The following is a 15,324-nucleotide window of genomic DNA, read 5'->3' on the forward strand; positions in this document are numbered from 1 at the left end:
GATGTTATTTTTCTTATTCAATCGATTAGATTGATAATGTAATCGATTAAAATTTGTACGTGATTAAAGTTTTTTATGTATTCAATCGACTATATATATATATAAAATAAAAAGTGAACTAATATTATCTGGTTAAAAATGAATTTTTTATATATTCTTTTTAATAAAATTAGAGTAAAGACCCAATTCGGTCCTTGTCCATTTTCACGAAAGACAAAGTGATTTCTGTCCAACAAAAGGACATTTCGGGTCCTCAACTTTTTTATTTTGGGACAATACGATCTCTCTGTTAAAAAAAATTGTTAAATAATAACAAAAATTAATTTTGTGGAGGTTTTAAAACCCCACCAAAAATTATTTTTATTGTGTAACCATACTTTATCATAATCATTATCTCCTCTACCATCATCATCATCAATACCAATGTTATCAACATTAAAGTTCTTTTCTTTCATTTCTTATTCAATGTTATTTTTTACCTTTAAAAGGTACTACAATTACTTTTTTTTACGACATCATTTTTGTCAATGATTTTTCTTCACTTAACCGCCATTGGTAAAAAAAATTTTCAAAAATAAACTTATTAATAGTTTGTGGAGGTTCAAAACCTCCAAAAAATACAAATAAAATCCCATAAAACTAATTTTTGTTATTATTTAATGGATTTTTTAACAGAAGAATCGTATTGTCCCAAAATAAAAAGATCAAGGGTCAAAATGTCCATTTTTTTGGATAAGGATCACTTTATCCTTCGTGAAAATGGACAAAAACTGAATCAGATATTTACTCATAAAATTACATAATTAATATTCTTTTAACCAATATAGCAATATTACAAGTGCAATTACAAATCACAAATTAATTCATTATTATAGGTAATCACTGAAGTAGCGGTAGTTCATAGGTGCACCGCAGAGGTTGATTTCCATAAAGAACAAAAACTGTTCTATCCGGCAACCATAAACGATGAAAAGTTGCATAAGCATTTTCTTAATGCAGTCAAGAATGTTGTTGGAAACGAGAATGTTTGAGACACAATATGTGACTGTATCCGAAGACTTCTCATTCTATCAAGAGGTTATTCAATCGATTAAATACATACAAAATTTTAATCACGTATAAATTTGAATCGATTGTATTATCGTACCAATCGATTGAATACGAAAATACCTTTAATTACGTATAAAATTCAATCAACTGTGTTATTATGTCAATCGATTGAATAAAAAAACACCCTTATTACTTTGCGAAATTTGATTGATTGGGTAACACTACTAATCAGATTGAATTTTGAAGAAACATGTGATATTACGTCCAATCGATTGAATTACCAAGAAATACGACGGATCAAGGACAAAAAAGACTCGTTAATTGGCATTGCCAAAATATTTATGAAGATCACGATTAATAGAAGATCTATTTTGTTATTGTTTTTGTTTCTAATTATTAATAAATTTGATAGATGAATAATAAAATAATAATTTATAAAATAGAAGGTAAATTTAATAATTAAATAATATATAAAGGATTAAGTTGTAATTAAAATTAAATAAAGACTATTTGATAATTATTAAAAAAACTTAAAAAACATATTTTGTTATTGGACCGTCGGAATAAAGTTAGGAATGAGACTTAAACGTAACTCGAGATTTTTAAGTGAGAATAAAGAGACTATGTCATTTGAGTTATAGTTCATTGATTTTTTTTCTTTTTTTTATCGAAGATAGAGAGACTCGAACCCGTAATCTCTTAGGTGAATACGAGAAAACTATGTCATTTGAATTATAGCTAGTTGACTTAATTTGTACAGAGTTTAGTTAATATATTATTTGAACATATATTAAAGTAATAAATTAAAAATTTATAAATACTATATAAAGTTTAAAGAGTGTTGTATTATTTTAATAAATTAAATTTTAATTTTTTATAAAATTTTATATTAATACTTTAATTTAAAAAAGTGATCCACTAATCATAATAACTAATTTTCGATGAGATTATAAAAAAATTTAAAAAATCTACTAATCTATTTATAATATTAGATATTTTTTATAAAAAATACTTGAAAACCAAAGTTATTTTATAGTTAAATCTTATTAAATACTAGGATAAGTATTTGAATTTTTTTCTAAAATAAAACTAAAAAAATTATTATTTTTTCAAATTCTATTTTTTAACTTTAATTTTTTAAATATGATTTTTTTTTAGTTTAGGACGAGTTCGCCGCACCCCGACGAACTTTATAATTTATATAGAGTTCGCCAAGTATTTATTCAAAATGTCTCCTGAAATTTGATCACCGATTCAATTTGACTCTCTAATTTTTAATTAACCTAATTTATACCCTGAAATTTTAAGGCGTAACTCAGATTGGCCCTTTGGTCCAACTTCGTTACCCGAGTGATGACGTGGCACCCAAACCTCACCACATGCCTCTCCTTCTTCCTCTTACCATCATCATCACCACCTTTCCTCTACCAACACTCTCTCTCCCCCAACAAACAATAACATTCACAACTTACCAGCACCCACATATTTCTACTACCATAGCTTTGAAGAGCATAACACCTACACTCACCATTTCTTCATGATTGCAAGTAGACAGCAAACCAATGAATGTGACATCGTTAGAGGCAACACCATCAATCACCATTTGTGAAAAGAGATGCAATGCTTACTTGCTGTGACCATTCATCGTTATGCCGCAAATAATGACACCCCAAGAAATAACATTCTTATGCACAATCATGTTAAAAATCTTGAACCCCATTTTCATGTAACCACACTTAGCATACATGTTGAGCAATGTATTCTCAATATTACCATCAATCACAAGGTCACACCACCCATTGTCCCAAATTCGAAACACCCTCACCCATTGCACCCATCTTTGTGTTCTTATTAAGAGAGATCTAAAGTGTAGTGTTGTGTTTCTTTTTCTATTTCTCTTCGATTTGTTAATGCTAGTGAATGTTAATATTGTTTATTGGGGAGGAGGATGTTAGTAGAAGAAAGATAGTGATGGTGATGGTGATGGTGAAAAAGAGAAAGATCAGATAATAGAAAAACTCTTCATAAGTAGTGGTGGAAATGTATGGGTATTGGTGGGTTGTGAATGTTGTTACTTGTTCGGAGAGCGAGAGTGTTGGTAGAGGGAAGGTGGTAATGGCGATGGTGAGAGGAAGAAGGGGAGGCATGTGGTGAGGTCGGGATACCACGTCATCACTTTAGTGACGGAGTTGGACGGAAGAGTTAATTTGAACTACGCCTTAAAATTTCAAGGTATAAATTGGGTCAATTAAAAATCGAAAGATCAAATTGAGTTCGTAGTCAAATTTGGGGGTTATTTTGAGTATTAACTCGAGTTCGCTTAACCTCGGCGAACTTCACCCAAATTTTCGAATATTCAAATTTTTAAGTCATTATCATCGCTTCCAAATAGTATATAGGTCTCTAAACAGTATATAGGAGTACACAAAAGTACACAGATAATAAGTATGGCTTCTTCAATATCGCTGGCGCCAATGACAACTATTATCATCGTTTCCAAAAATATACAAGTACACAGATAAGCCATATTTAACAAGGATTTTTTTAATTAAAAAATTACTATTTCTCAAAAAAAAAATCGACTTATTCCTATGTACTCTTGTATACTCCTATGTACTTTGGATACGATGATAATGGTTGCCATTGTTAACCTTCTAACTATTTTTTTCTCACTTATGAAGAAGCATATTGAAATTCGTCGAGGCGCGACAAACTTGCTTTAAATGTCAAAAAAAATTTGTATTTAGAAAATTAAAGTTGTAAAATTGGGTTTAAGGAAATAATAATTTTTTTTTTATTTCAGTGAAAAATCCATAAGAACTGTTTTGATTACTAAGGATTAGGGTCAAAATCAAAATCGTCTCTAACCTTATTTTTTATTCGAAGCCATTCCCAACGTTTCATTTAGTATTAAAATCATCCTTTTAATATTTTTCAGAGAAAAATTTCCCTCTGATTGTTGTTGGTAGTAGGACTAGAGTTTCAGTCTCTCTTTCTCTCTTCTCAACACTCACACCGTTCTCTCTTTCTTCCCCAATTTTTGATTCCATTCAATTCTCCATGGCCCTTGCCACCTCTCTGACGTGGTTGGCCAAGAGGCTCATTGGTGCGGAATTTATAACCCACACTTACTAACCGGCAAGTGCACCGGGTCGTACCAAGTAATACCTTACGTGAGTAAGGGTCGATCCCACGAGGATTGATGGATCAAGCAATAATGATTGATTGATTGGATTAGTTAGGCAAGCAAAAATTGGTTTTGAAATGTTCAAAAGGTTTAAGTTCGAACTTAGAATATCAAAAGGATAGACAAATAAATGAGTTGGGAATAAAATGTTGAGAAAGCAGTTAAGGTTTCAGAGTTATCTATTTTCCAGATTAACTTTTATTACTAACTAATTTAATCATGCAAGATATAATTTTATGGCAAACTATATGTGACTAGGCCCTAATTCCTTAGACCTTCCTAGTCTCCTCTAAAATTCATTAACTGCCAATTCCTTGGTCAATTAATTCCAATTAGGGGGTGATGATCAATTTCTAGTTTATATGCCAAAAGAATCCTAATTATCCACAAATAAAGGGATTATATGGCACGTATCCCATTAAATACAAATAATTAAAAATTCAGTATAATATGTTTCCAAGCTATTGTTCAAGTAAAGAATTTTTCCAAGTTTTACAAGAACTCAATTAGAACATGGGTCATACTTCCGTTCCACCCAATATTCATAAAATTAAGAGCGAAAACAATTATTGAAATATAAATCAAAACATGAATAAATTAGAAAGATCAAACGAATTAATCCATTACAAATAGACATAGCTCCTAACCTTAACAATGAAGGATTAGTTGCTCATGGTTCAGAGAAGAAAAATAAGGGTTCTCGTAACAATCTGGTACCTGTCTAAATGTACAGAATTTCTATTTATTACTAATCCTAGTAGGTTTAAAATCAAAAATAAAAAATAATATCTTTTCCTAAAAGATAAGAATTGAATTTAAATTTGAATTAATTAACAGGTCTTCAGCTGATGGGTGGGGACCACTTACTTTGTCCATTCTGCAGCTTCTAATCTGTGTTTCCTGGGCTGGAAACTGGGTCAAAAATAGCCCAGACGTCGTAACCAGCGTTTTCTGTATTATTGCAGATCGCGCATGTGACGCGTCTGCGTTGTCCACGCGCTCGCGTCATTTGTGCAGATTCCAGTCCACGTGTTCGCGTCAAGCACGCGATCGCGTCATTGCGATTTCTCCATTCCGCGCAATCGCGTGAGCCATGCGTCTGCGTCGGTCTTCGCTGGTCATCTCTTTGGTTTCTTCTTTTTCTCTGCAGAAACTTCATCAAATCCCTCCGAATGCTACCCAAAATAAATAAAATTACACAAAACTCAAAATAGCATCCATAGTGGCTAAAATATAATTAATTCTAAATTAAACTCAACAATTTAGATGCAAATTCACTAGGAAAAGATAGACAAGATGCTCACGCATCACAACACCAAACTTAAACGGTTGCTTGTCCTCAAGTAACCAAAACTAATATAAGCTTATGATGTGAATTTGCATGAGAATGAGAGTTTGATTAAGCTCATGTCTCTTTTTATAGTGAGGTTTTTAACTGTAATCCTGAATAGGTTTGGCATCTCACTCTCCTTTGAATCATAAGGATGTCACTGTCATCTGGAATTAGAATCCGGATAATATTATGAATTCTCTGATCTTTTATATTTCAGTTTAATCCTTGAACACAGCAAAATTTACTTTAATTTATTTTTCTTTGGTGCTTTGCACCTTTGAGCCTAGCCGTGACTTTAAATGTTTTGTCTCAAGCTTTACTTGACACAGAAACACCACAAGCACTTAACTGGGGAACTCTCTTTGAGTTCTTGATTTTTCTTTTAATTACTCCCAGACAGTGGTGCTCAAAGCCTTTGGCATACTCTGTTAAACGCAATTGGTCTCGACTCTAAGTGTTCTGTCTCAAGGATTACTTGACACAATCACACCACAAGCATATGACTAGGGAAACAACTCTTTGAGCTTTTAATCATGTCTGACCTCCCTAGTCATTGATGCTCAGAGCCTTGGACCTTGCTTTTATTTTATTTTATTTTATTTTATTTTATTTTTTGCTGTTTCTTTTGCTTCAAGGATTAAATTTTATTTATTTCAGAGAAAGCATAATAATTCTCTAAATTCCTGTTCCTTATACATCAACATCCCTTGATTCAAATTCAAATATACACTGTTCATATCATGTATTCAAAAATCACAGAAAATACCACCACATTTAAGTAAATAAGACTATTCTTAAAATTAAACTCAATTTCTCATGCAATACATCACTTCTTTTTCTTTTCTTTTTAGATTCAAGTTCAGTGAGTGGTACATGAAACATCTTTTCAGCATTAAAGCAATTAAAAGAAAACTAATCCTATGATTCTAACTAATAAAAGATCATGCAACAAACAAAGCAAAATAGCAGAAAACTGGAACATAACGTAGAAGAAGAGGGAGAGGAATAAAAATGAAAGGAACTCAACCACCTTAGTTATCATAGCGGTCGCTTTATTCTTCAGGTTGTGCTCCTCAATTAAGATGATTCGCCTCCCTTTTGTACCAGAAAACCAATAAGCACAGCGTCCAACAATACCAAACTTAAAGGTTTGCTTGTCCTCAAGCAAATAAGAACTGAAAATAGAAGAGACAAATATTATGAGGAGAAAAAAAAATAAAAGGATAAAAGAATAAGAGAGAATTAGGATTGGGAGAGAGAGGAAGAAAACTGGGTGGCGCAAGCGATGCGGACGCGTGCAGCACGCGTACGCGTGGGTCGCGAATTCTTCAGAATGACGCGTTAGCGTTAGGCATGCGTCCGCGTGCCCTGGATTTTGTGCGATTTGCGCGAAGCCAGCCGCGCGCCCGCGCGAGTTTCTGTTTGCATGGCTTGGGAACCAAAATTTCATACGACGCGTTCGCGTGGATGGCCAAATGTGCAATTGACGCGGCCGCGTCAGGGACGCATCCGCGTGACCAAATTTGTGCTTCTCGCACACTTCCTGCCCCAAGCCAGCACAACTCTCTACCCAAACACCCTTTTACGTCGAATTTGTAGGTCACGCGTCCGCGTCAGTGACGCGTCCGCGTGAATGGCGAAAATCACAAACGACGCGAACGAGCGGATTACGCGAACGCGTGGGATCGTTTGTGCGAAAGGCTCTATCCCTGTGCCACTCCCGCACAATTCTCTGTCAAATTTATTTTTCACACACACCCCTCTGACGCGTACGCGTCAACGACGCTTGCGCGTCGTGTGCACGTTTTTTTTTTAGCTTGAGGTGTTCGGTTCCTGAGATAAAATAGCTGCATGATCAGAAAATTAGTAAGAACTCAATAAAAATAAAATAAATGTGAAAACTACTACTACGAAAAATAACTAAGAATGAAAAGAAACGATCATACCATGGTGGGTTGTCTCCCACCAAGCACTTTTAGTTAAAGTCCTTAAGTTGGACATGTGGTGAGCTCCTTGTCATGGTGGCTTGTGCTTGTACTGATCTAGGAATCTCCACCAATGTTTGTAATTCCAATGGCTACCGGGATCCCAAACCAGGCGTATAACGCCTTTGAGCAAATTGAAGCAAGTGACAAGGCCCCAAGAGAGTTGATTGTGGGAATGAATTCCAGGGTCCCAAATCTTGCTTTTACGTTCGTCTTCTTGTGGATCACCATTATTCCTACCGGATGGCAAGCAATCTGAATTCTCACAGAGACATCCAAATAATCTTCTAGACCCATTCAAATCAGCTCTACACCAATCCTTGCACTTCAATTTGGAGCATGCAACCATATTGAACCTTGCTTGAAAACTCTTACCACTAACCATCTTCCTCTTACTCTTAATGCCACAAAGAGCTCTAAGTTAACCATCCGTCTCTAGTAGCCCATATTCAAGTGGGAAGGTAAGGATTAAGGATATGAATTTTACCCACTTGAATGTTGTATTGGATGGTGATGGCTTTGGAAGAGGTCTTGCAAGCTCCACTTCCTTGTGTTCTTCTTTGAATTCTTCCACTTCTTTGTAAGCTTCCTCAATTTCAACCTCTTCCTCTTGGTAGCTTTCTTCTAATTCAATCTCTTCTTCATTGCTTACCAAAGGCATGAGAGGTTGTGCATCTTCCTCCTTTGCTTTTGCATCTTCCTTTTCTTCCATGCGTGAGGATGAAAAATTCTCTAGTTCACTGGAGTATAAACTCCTTTGATTGATTTTCTCACTTTCTTCCATAGGATCTTGCATTATATCTCTTGGGAAGGAATTTTCTTGCTCCTCTTCCTGTGACTTGATAATTGACTGCACATAGTTCTCTATATTTTTAACACTTGTCTTTATATCATGTAGGCATTCTTTCATGAGGAGCTCAAGATCTGATGGTATTTGAGATGAATAGGAAGATGGTGGCTCTTGATATGGGTAGAAGGATGATGGTTCTTGATATGGGTAGAAAGATGATGGTTCTTGATATGGATAGAAAGGTGGTGGTTCTTGGTACGAATATGGAGATGGTGGTTCGTGGTATGAATATGGAGGTGGTGGCTCTTGATAGTTGGAACATGGAGCATTGAAGTTTCTTTGGTTTTGACTCTGCCAACCAAAATTTGGATAGTTCCTCCATCCACCATAATATGAATCACTACTTGGGTGTGAGTAGTAATCCATGTGATCTCTCTCCATTATTTTTCCTTAGCACAAAACACCAAAAAGGATTAAACGCACCATGTGGTAAACAGGAAAGCAAAGAAGACAGAACAAAAAAATTTTTTTTAGAGAGAAAAAAAAATTACTACGAGGACACCAAACTTAATTTCAGAAATTAAGGAAGAATATTAATACTAATATATATTTTTTTATTTTTTTATTTTATTTTAAAAAAAAACTAAATATTAAAAGAAAAGAAAAAGAAAACGAAACAGGGGAAGGGTACTCACGAAAAAGAAACGTAAACAATTAAAACAAAAACAAACGAAAAAAATAAAAGACGTAAACAAAAGAAAAAAAATGAAAAATAAAACAAAAACAAACAAAGAAAATAAAATGGGGAAGGGGTTATGAACGAAGAAAAACAAAAAACAAAAAAAAACGAGGGAATTTTTTAATTTTTCTTTTTTTTTTCGAAAAATAATAAAACAATTTTTTTAAAAAATAAAATTAAAATTAAAACGCCTAATCTAACCAATCAAATAACTAATAGTTGTTAATCACAGTCAATCCCCGACAACGGCGCCAAAAACTTGGTGCGGAATTTATAACCCACACTTACTAACCGGCAAGTGCACCGGGTCGTACCAAGTAATACCTTACGTGAGTAAGGGTCGATCCCACGAGGATTGATGGATCAAGCAACAATGATTGATTGATTGGATTAGTTAGGCAAGCAAAAATTGGTTTTGAGATGTTCAAAAGGTTTAAGTTCGAACTTAGAATATCAAAAGGATAGACAAATAAATGAGTTGGGAATAAAATGTTGAGAAAGCAGTTAAGGTTTCAGAGTTATCTATTTTCCAGATTAACTTTTATCACTAACTAATTTAATCATGCAAGATATAATTTCATGGCAAACTATATGTGACTAGGCCCTAATTCCTTAGACCTTCCTAGTCTCCTCTAAAATTCATTAACTGGCAATTCCTTGGTCAATTAATTCCAATTAGGGGGTGATGATCAATTTCTAGTTTATATGCCAAAAGAATCCTAATTATCCACAAATAAAGGGATTATATGTCACGTATCCCATTAAATACAAACAATTAAAAATTCAGTATAATATGTTTCCAAGCTGTTGTTCAAGTAAAGAATTTTTCCAAGTTTTACAAGAACTCAATTAGAACATGGGTCATACTTCTGTTCCACCCAATATTCATAAAATTAAGAGCGAAAATAATTATTGAAATATAAATCAAAACATGAATAAATTAGAAAGATCAAACGAATTAATCCATTACAAATAGACAGAGCTCCTAACCTTAACAATGAAGGATTAGTTGCTCATGGTTCAGAGAAGAAAAATAAGGGTTCTCGTAACAATCTGGTACCTGTCTAAATGTACAAAATTTTTATTTATTACTAATCCTAGTAGGTTTAAAATCAAAAATAAAAATTAATATCTTTTCCTAAAAGATAAGAATTGAATTTAAATTTGAATTAATTAACAGGTCTTCAGCTGATGGGTGGGGACCACTTACTTTGTCCATTCTGCAGCTTCTAATCTGTGTTTCCTGGGCTGGAAACTAGGTCAAAAATAGCCCAGACGTCGTAACCAGCGTTTTCTGTATTATTGCAGATCGCGCATGTGACGTGTCTGCGTCGTCCACGCGCTCGCGTCATTTGTGCAGATTCCAGTCCACGTGTTCGCATCAAGCACGCGATCGCGTCATTGCGATTTCTCCATTCCGCGCAGTCGCGTGAGCCATGCGTCCGCGTCGGTCTTCACTGGTCATCTCCTTGGTTTCTTCTTTTTCTCTGCAGAAACTTCATCAAATCCCTCCGAATGCTACCTAAAATAAATAAAATTGCGCAAAACTCAAAATAGCATCCATAGTGGCTAAAATATAATTAATTCTAAATTAAACTCAACAATTTAGATGCAAATTCACTAGAAAAAGATAGACAAGATGCTCACGCATCACTCATCAACTTCGTCTATCAAGCAGAAGCAATTCACTCGCCTGGTTAGCGATTTCGTTTGGGTTGCCGGTGAAAAAGTACAAGTCGATGACACACATAATGGCGAGTGCGCTATACGCTGTCGTGGAACGTGAAGATTATGACGACTTGAGGCTGTGAATTGCTTCTATCGCCGTCGTCGTAGTATAGCTCGAATGCAGCACCTCTTTCTCTCAGTCTCTCTCTGCCTCACGTGGTCTCTCTCTGCCTCTTGTAAGAACCCGGTTTTTGGTAAACAGACTTTTCTAGCTATTTAAAATTTATTTCGCAAAATTCTGAACCATGGCCCAACAAAAAATAGTGAGTTAGGCCCAATGGAAAAAAAACCCAAAATTAAAGGGAAAAATTAAATAGAAAAAGATCATTATAAGGCCAAAATTGACTTTATGAGGGTAATTAATCTCTGTAGGTCAAATTTGACTAGTAAATAATAAATATGAGCTAACCGTTAGTTTATTTTCCTTACTAGAGACATTTTTAGATGGAAATTCACTTTTAATGACGGTTTTGAGTGCGCCGAGAAAAACTCTCGTAACCAAAAACTTCGGAACTAGTAGTAAAAATAATTTCTACTTTGTTAATTTTGTCCCAATATCAATCTTAGCTATCCATTTATGATTTATTTCTTCAAGAATAAATCTTAGCCACTAATTAATGTACCCCACGGCAAAAGTTACCCGAACTGAATTTCTGACTAGTATTCCGCAAACGACTCCTAGAGACCCTAAATCTTCTTAATTGCCACCCAAGTAGCTCGCCTCTCTCTCAGCCTCTAGGATGAGATTATTTTAGCTTCTCACCCCTCTCTGATGTGTTTTTAACCCCAAATAATTAACTGCGGTTAATTGTGGATAAGATCAACACGTAAGCGCTGACCAAACTTCCTCGTTTTCATGCCCCTTCTTCGTTAAAGCCCAACCCTTGATCATGAAATTCTCAGCCTCTTTTACCATAATTAATTCAACCAAGACTCAAATTTTTATTTAAGGAAACGTTGATAATAAAATTTACAAACACTATGCATTTTGTTACCTTTTTTACCGTGTTTTAAAGAGAGAAAAATAGTGAAATTTTGCGCTCCTTTTCCATGTCCCAACCTTCATTCCTATTTTTCTTCCATTATTCTTCAAGTGTTCTTCAAGAATCTAAGACATACAAACACAATTCTTTATCCGTTTTCACTAATTCTCGTATTTTTACCGAAAATTCAACAAGGTGAACTCTTGTTCCTTCTGTATTCTTTTTTGTTTTTTTAGCAGTGATCATCATGATTTTTGTTCTCTTATGTGTCTAAAAAACCTCTCTTGAAACCCATATGGAGCACACCTAAGGAGCTATACAAATTCAAGCTCAAAGTAATCAAATTCTAACACTTTTTGTGACGCATTTTGGCCAAAAACGAAACTGTACCACTACCAGCCATGCCTCTGCCTTTGTGTGCATATTTTCTTGTGTGTGAAAAGTCTAAGAACTGAATTAAATAAAAGGTAAGGGTTAGGATTAGTTAGAATATGTTTGTACTTATTTTCGGTGTTCATATGAGCCACTTTGTGGTGAATTTGTGCTTGTTTTACAAATCTAAAAATTATGTGATTGACCTCTATTTTGGCTTGATAAATATGTGTAATATAGGGTATAATTGCCTCTGAATTTTGTGTGGTAACAGCCCAAAAGATGGAAGCACCTGAGTTTCAAGCTTTAAACGTCACTAAAAGTGGAGAAAAATATAAAATTGCGCCTTAGAAAATTTCAGCCACTAAAAGCACAAAAATTATTGTGAAAAAGAGTTAAAAATTAGAAAAATAGTTTTAATCCTATAGAACAAGTAGGTATAAATGAAACTAGTGTTATGGTCATTTCAGATGAAAAGATGGCTAAAAATATAATATAAATAAGATATAAGTAAACATCTAAATTTAATAGATTTAGGAGTAAAATAATAGTTATATAAGTTATTTGGGTCAAAATGATATTTAAAATAAAGTTTTAAGTCTAAATAAAAGTTTTAGTAAAAGTTAGAAGTAAAATAGTAAAAAACAGTAATTAGAGCAAGTAAATAAATTAATAAAGGGTAAATTGGTTTTTAGGTCCCTAGTGATAAAAATTGGCATTTAACAAAAGTATTAGGAGTAATTTGGCCATAGAAAACTATTAGGATTAATCTGGTAAAATTTTGACGCTAAACAAGGTCGAACGGTAAAACCATAGTATTTAGGTGCAAAAATTAAAATTTTAGGTATAAAAGCACAAAATTAAAAATGATTAATTAACTTAACGAAGGTAAAAAGATCTTGTAGTAAAAATATGTGAGTATAATGGTAAAGTAATAACATTAGTGGTAAAAGTATCATTAAAAACCCAAACAAAACAGTAAAAAGAGAAGTTAAGTAAAAAGGGTAGAATTGTAAAATGTGATAAGGCTGAGATATTTTAAGAAAAAGACTGCGCACATGTTTTTTTAAAAGAAGGGAAGAGGAGTCCCTTAGAGATAAATTTCATTTGAGATGTGTCGCAGAAAAAGAACTGTAAACCCCAAAGTGCAAGAGGTTGTTTGGAGGCGGGTATTACCCACTAACTATTAAAATTCTATTTTCCCCTTTTTTGCACTTATTATTGCATCAAGCTTTGCAACAATTTCCTATGTCACGAACTGGTGGTATTCCTAACCACATCGACACGTATGCACGGACAGACGCAACCGGAAAACCATATCTAAGACTAGTTCCTAGGTAACGTCGGGTTGCGGGTAGTCAACCGACGCATGAGTTCATGGCCTGCATAGGACCAGACATACATCATACTTGATTGCTGCATTCTCTATGTTTGTGATTCTTACTTGTACATGTGATTATGTTTTGTCTCTTCTTCTTGTATTCCGTACTTAGTTACTATTCAGCTATACACTCGTGCTTATACCTGTTTGTGTGACTTATCTACATAATTACACGAAGTCTTAAACTTAGGCTGTGAAACTCTTAGGTTTTTCCGAGTAGTACCCTACTGGGAACCTTAGGTTATATCCCCTTACTTCCCCCTTTCCACAGATGCAAACTGGCAAGATCTTCTTTGAGTTCCCAACCTTAAGATGAGCGAGTAGCAGTAGCATTACCGTGGGTCAAAGCAACTTCTTTTACTTCCATATAGCAATTCTGTGTTTCTTCAGCTGTCAGGGATTGGTGACTAGCAGTAGCTATAATAGTAGCAGCAACAACAGCAGTAATAGTAGTAGTCTTTGCCCTCGCTCTGTATAGACTTTCAGAGGGCTAGATGTTTTTGTAAATATCTATAAAAATAAGTTAGAACGGGTCCCAAACTAGGGTGACTCTTGTGAGTCAAGACCTGTTAGAATAAATATGGAGTCTGTAAATATTTTCATGAATAAGTGATGAGCGGATATTTTATACACGTTTTGATTATTTTCATAGTGTTTTCAGTTTGTTTTGTTAAGTTTTATTATGTTTTAGTAGGTTTTATTGCAAAATTTACTTTTTGGATACTAATTTGAGCTTTTGTGTTTTTTCTTATGATTTTAGGTAAATTTTGGGTGAATTTGGTAAGTTTTAGCAAAGTCTGATTCAGAGGCAAGGAAAGCATAGCATATGCTGTCAGAATCTGACCTCTGTGCATTTAAACAAGCATTTCTAGAGCTACAGAGATCAAAATGACGCGTTCTCAACAGCGTTGGAAAGCTAACTTCCAGATTTTTCCAGAAATATATAATGGTTTATATTTTTCTTCAGATTGGGTTGCCCAAAATGGGCATTAAACGCTCAAACTACCCCCTAGTGGGAGTTTAACGCCCCAAGAGGACCAAGGATGGCGTTGAACGCCTAAACCTGGCGTTCAACGCCACAAAGAGGGCAAGGAAGCCGCGCATTCACCCCCTAATAGGTGTTCAATGCCCACTTCTTCAAGTTGGACGCCAAGCTCAATTCAAACACTCACCAAGTGGGCCCAAAAGTGGATTTTCGCACCTTTAGCTTAGCTTATTTCATTTTTGTAATTTTCAATTATTATTAATGTATCTTTAGGTTTAGGTTAGTATATATAGAAAGAAGATCACTCTTGTTGGGGGATCTTCTACACCATATTTGAACACTAGATATTATTCTCTGTATAGTATGAGCAACTAAATCTCCTAGGTTAAGGTTAGAAGCTCTGCTGATTCCTATGGATTAATATAATTACTTTTCTACTTCAATCTGTGTTTGATTCTATTCTATGATGCATTGTCATTTTTCATCCTTATGAATCTTGATTCTACACAAGGTTGTCAAACTCGCGAGTCTAAGTAAACTCGTAGAGCTGACCTAGACTCGACTCGCGAGTTAACTCATAGACTCGTACGAGTTCACTTGTTATGAAGTTTATATATATATATATATATATATATATAATGTATATTTACTCAATTCTAACACTTCAAAATTAATAATATCAATCTTAAAGCATATAATAGATTAAAATAGTAGCACACATTATAACAAATAATTTAAAATACACATTCAAATTTTCTACAATTATTCTTATACAAATACAACATAGAACA

Source organism: Arachis stenosperma, chromosome 4 (assembly GCF_014773155.1).
Source record: "Arachis stenosperma cultivar V10309 chromosome 4, arast.V10309.gnm1.PFL2, whole genome shotgun sequence".
NCBI lineage: Eukaryota > Viridiplantae > Streptophyta > Magnoliopsida > Fabales > Fabaceae > Arachis > Arachis stenosperma.